The sequence below is a fragment of the Rissa tridactyla genome, chromosome 11 (genome assembly GCF_028500815.1).
Source record: "Rissa tridactyla isolate bRisTri1 chromosome 11, bRisTri1.patW.cur.20221130, whole genome shotgun sequence".
In the NCBI taxonomy this organism is placed as follows: domain Eukaryota; kingdom Metazoa; phylum Chordata; class Aves; order Charadriiformes; family Laridae; genus Rissa; species Rissa tridactyla.
In genome coordinates this window covers 21,398,659-21,402,986 of record NC_071476.1, presented here as the reverse complement: position 1 = coordinate 21,402,986, position 4,328 = coordinate 21,398,659, and the positions used below count along the sequence as shown (strand labels likewise).

Genomic DNA, 4,328 nt, shown 5'->3' with positions numbered 1-4,328 from the left:
GCAGATTTTAGCTTTTTCCTGCCTCAGTCTGTTCCAGGGCTTGGGAAGCCACCCCGCATGCCCGAGGCGTAGACGCTGCCCAGACCCATGCGAAGCAGACACAGAGTAGGAGTCTGCCCGTGCGGGTGGGGGTCCAGCCTCAGTGACCCAGGCGGTCCTGTCCAGTCCTCTGGTTTAATGCAAGCCATCCTCCTGCTCTGCGCAGAGAACAATAGGCAGCCTGTGTACGGAGAGATGGGCCTGCTGCCCCAGCTCTCCTAGGGGCTGGCTGAACCATCCTCAGACCAGTCGGGCAAGTTTTCAATGCAACCGAGTTGTTTTTTTCATTAAAAAAAAAACCAAACCAAACAAAAACAAAACAAAACAAAACAAAAAAAAAACACCACACATTTGTCAAAGCTGAAATGTTTCATAGAGCTGTATCATTTGGGCAGACTTTTGCCAAAAGCTGGGCAGACTTTTGGTGGCAGGCTGCCCGATTTCCTAACCCTTTGCCTAGCAGACAGCCTCAAAACCCAGGTTCCCAGGATGGCTGCAGGCTGCCAGGGCTCACAGCTTCCCAGCCCGGTGCTTGCGGGAAGCAGCCGGCAGCTGAACCGCCTTCCCCTGCTCCGGTGGGAGGACACCGACTCCAGGCACCGCTTTGCACGGGACCCCATGCTGCAGGAATCCCACGCCTCGCCCCACGTCTCTTGTCTCTTCCGTGACGTCTCTTGTCTGCTGGAAGCAGCCCCAGCAACCCTCCAGAGCTGGGGCAGCGCGGGAAGTGTCAACTGACAGCTCTGCTTTGTTTCAGGGGAAAAAGAGAAACACAATCCCTTCTCATCTTCTCTGGTGGCCTCGCTTAACTTCTCAGTGCCTCAGTTTGCCAGGTTCTGGGATCGTAAAGCCCTGTGAAAGTCTCAGAGATCCTGGCGCTCCGGGGAGGAAGGTAAGAATTAAAACAATAAGAACAACTGGCTCACAGACCCCTCTCTACCACCTCCCGGCCCAGCACTGTCCCTTCCCCCCGCTCTATACACAATGTCACATGCGTGGGATCACTCTGCATGTCCTCACCTCCCCAGAGCCCTCTGTGCTCTCCCTGCCCTGCTTTCCTTTTCTCCAGAGCCCAGGTATTCCTCCTCCATGGGCCTCCAGGTCATCCCTGCTCCCTTCCTCCGCTTCCCTGGGCTCAGACAGACAAGGTGGTTGTCCCCGATTCACTCTCCGTGTCTGTGAAGTTTCTTCATCTGTGAGAGCCCCCTGCTCTGGGCACAGACCATAGTCAGCAGAGCCTGGGAGCAGGGACCACTCACTGGGAGTCTGGAAAATGCAGGAGCTTGAATCCAGCAGAAGGAGAAATAAAGTTTAGGTTCCCCAGGACACCGTCCGGGAAGCAAGACTCTGACCCCAGCTGTCCTGCCCCAGTGAGGAGCTGGCCCCTCTCTGCTGGCCGTGCATGACTTCGGGGCTTGGAGCGACGGTTGTCCCCAGAGCATCGCTCTCGGCTCAGCAGAATTCCCCGTACCAGCCGGAGAGAGAATTATCCCCTGTTTGTTTGCCCTGATTTGTTTTTAACAAAACTGTGCTGCTGGCTGTTTATCACTTCATTTTCCTCCAGGAGATGAGGCAAGCGAAGGAGATCAGCCAGAATAAAACATGACCTTTATGGGCTGTGCTGTGGGCTTGGACTTTCCACCTACCGCCTCTATGTACCAATGGGGCCTGAGATGAGCAGATGCCAGGTGCCATGTTTGGTGCTGGCAGAGGAGCAGCATATGTAGCTCTGAGCTCAGGCCCACGGGATACTCCCCAGCGTGTGCTCATGACACCCACCCAGAGAGTTTTTGTGCCACAGCTCAAGTCACTTCCTCACACCCAGCAAATTCCTCCTCCCGGTCCACGTCCTCCCCCCCGTGAATCTCAGCAGAGGCGGGCTTAGTGTTTGTGGGGGAACATCACACACAAAACACCGTTTCTGGGTCGCTGTGAAGACCCAGGCGTGTAGGGACTGCCACCATGGCCTTGTTCCGTGGCCAGCCAGGCTAATGTGTGCAGCATCCCTTAGGCCAGGCGTCTGAGGGACTTTCCTCCCTGGAAGTGCCTGGTGGGTGGTGGTAGAGTCTGCACTGAGACAGGTCAGGCTGAATGAGGCTTTGAGCAGCCTGGTCGGGTGGGAGGTGTCCCTGCCCAGGGCAGGGGGGTTGGAACGAGATGATCTTTAAGGTCCCTTCCAACCCCAACCATTCTGTGATTCTATGATTCAATGATTCTATGGCAAAGCACAGCCGCGCTGAAAGATGCTTTTATCAGCACGTGCCAAACCCCCATCCTGGGTCTGCCTTGCCACTCACAGCCCTCTGGCCCAGCCTGGGACCAGCCCCAGGAGTCCGTGCTGGCTCAGGCAGAGCTGACCTGCTTCCAACCAGGTGCTCACCAGCCTGGGCTCCAAGCACAGCTCGGGTCTTTGCTCTTGGGAAGAATTTGGAGCAGGTTGGCTGGCTCACCCAACACTCCATCCATGCCCTGATTGCTCCCCAGACTACCGTGCCCTGGCCGGCCTTCCCATGGGTTCCTCCTGTGTCATAGAATCATTGAATCATTGAATCATTGAATCATAGAATGGTTCGGGTTGGAAGGGGCCTTAAATATCATCTAGTTCCAACCCCCCTGCCCTGGGCAGGGACACCTCCCACTAGACCAGGTTCACACGTGTGTGCATGACCATTGTGTCACACGCGTGTGCACGACCATCGCCATGTGAGTGAGCTGGGCTGGGGCAGGGGGGATGGAAATTTCTTTGTGTTGAGGGGTCTGGCTTGGGGGTAGAAGTGATGTATTAAGGGGAGGCTGAGGAAGGCAGCGCTCTCACCACAAAAAGGCTCTGTCCATCCAGTAGTCAACATTGCATGGCAGGGTGTAGACCGCTGGATGGGGCCATTGATTCCTACAGAGTGCTGCTGAGTCTCCTGGGTGTCCAGCCACTCCTGCTTGGGGATTCATGCCCAGTGCTCCTGCAGCATCCACTCCATCCTCATCTGCACCTAGTCTGTCTCTCCTTCCCTTTTCTCAGAGTGGGAGCGAAGCTCTCTCCTGTGTCATTGCTACTGCCTCCAGACCCAAGTTATTCTGTCCAGGGACCCCTCAGACTTGTCGCCACTGGTAAGCACAGTGTGCATGGCACAGCTTTTCCAAATGCATGGCTCTAGGCTCTAGACGCTTGAGATACTCTTGGTCCTAAGAGGGGTTGGGAGGTGCCTCTCTCCTGTGGTATTCAGACAGGAACTGAACATTCATTGCATTTACTACAGACTCTAGCTGTGAAAAGACCTTCTCTGACCTGTTTTGGGACAAAATCCAAAGCCTTTCCCTTATGGATGCATCCTGAGTTTTGAAGGCATTTACTGAATAACAGCGGGCACCAGAGATGTGCCGATGGACCAGAGAAAGGGTGTCTGTCCTGGTGTATCTAAGGATGTCTCTAAGGGAAGATGGGAAGAGATCGCTCCTGGCTGCCACACCTCACTCCTCATCTGAAGGCCAACCTGGAGGGAGCTCCTCGATCACCTGAGCCAAACACTGTCTGCATGTGGATACGGTCTGCTCAGGTCAAGGGGGTGCTTTGGCATTGCCTGTCTTTCTCAGCATTTGACTCGGGCAGCCTCATCTGGCCGCCTGCTTTATGAGTACCCTCCTCTGACAGAGACCTTGATCCTTCTGGGGTGTTAAAGAGCACCGAGTCCCAGACCTAAAGGGTATCTCTGGGGACCTGCCCACGTCCTGTGGAAATAGGGAGAGTTTTGAGCTTTAGTGAAGACAAAACATTTTCCAATAAAATGTCTTATTTCCTGCCTCGGTGTCTGGGTGAACGTCCTTAGATTCAAAATGCCCCACCTGCAGCATCAAGAAGGGTGTCCTCCATCCCCCACCAGACCCCCAGGTGTGGTAAGTTCAAGTGATTTTTAGCCAAAGCTGAAGAATACCCCTTCGAAACATGGGAGAGGCTTTGAGCATGCACAGGGAAGCAGGAGGGCATGTGGATGTGCCTTGGCAACTCTGGGAAAGCAACCAGCTTCCTGAAGGCATTTAGGGACACCCTGGGAGAGCAGGGGGGAGAGAACTAGCCTGGAAGAGTGCCCCACAGCCTGTTTTCCTCCTCCCTCTGCTGAGTCCCCGGCAGGTAGTAACATAAACCAAGCAGGTTTGTTCGCAGTGACATTTCGGAGGATGCCTCCTAAAGATGAGTCAGGCTGTGCCTGCTGCAGAAAAACAGTGATGCAGAGTCTTGTGGGACAGTTTTAGTGGCTGTGGAGGAGGCAGACTCACCTGAGCCAGCCTTACTAGTC

General features: G+C 54.8%; 1 long non-coding RNA gene across 1 annotated transcript; it reads left to right on the top strand.

Annotated features, from left to right (window-relative positions):
- Positions 1–798: 798 nt before the first annotated feature.
- Positions 799–3,619, top strand: LOC128915930 (uncharacterized). Its single transcript, XR_008468811.1, has 3 exons — positions 799–931; positions 3,056–3,144; positions 3,294–3,619. It is a non-coding gene; the product is annotated as an uncharacterized LOC128915930 (long non-coding RNA).
- The last annotated feature ends 709 nt before the right edge of the window (positions 3,620–4,328 follow it).